Source organism: Penaeus monodon, chromosome 24, assembly GCF_015228065.2.
Source record: "Penaeus monodon isolate SGIC_2016 chromosome 24, NSTDA_Pmon_1, whole genome shotgun sequence".
Classification (NCBI taxonomy): domain Eukaryota; kingdom Metazoa; phylum Arthropoda; class Malacostraca; order Decapoda; family Penaeidae; genus Penaeus; species Penaeus monodon.
In genome coordinates, this window is record NC_051409.1 from 15,216,283 (window position 1) to 15,216,548 (window position 266).

The window sequence follows — 266 nt, forward strand, 5'->3', positions numbered from 1 at the left end:
TATTCTCCATGTCATCTCTTCATCCATTCGCGAAAAAAAAAATCATAATTGTATTCATTCATTTTTCATCATAATCTTCCATGCCTAACTTATTGCCAAATATTGTTATAAATAGTGTTATTTGAAATTTCGTTTCTAGTCGCCGACAGAAATTGTATTGTTAAAAAAAAACCATCAAAGACTTTTATCTCATCACGATGTAACTGTCTCATTCATCACAAGTGTAATTATCATCATCAAATTCATCATTTTGGAATCATCAATCT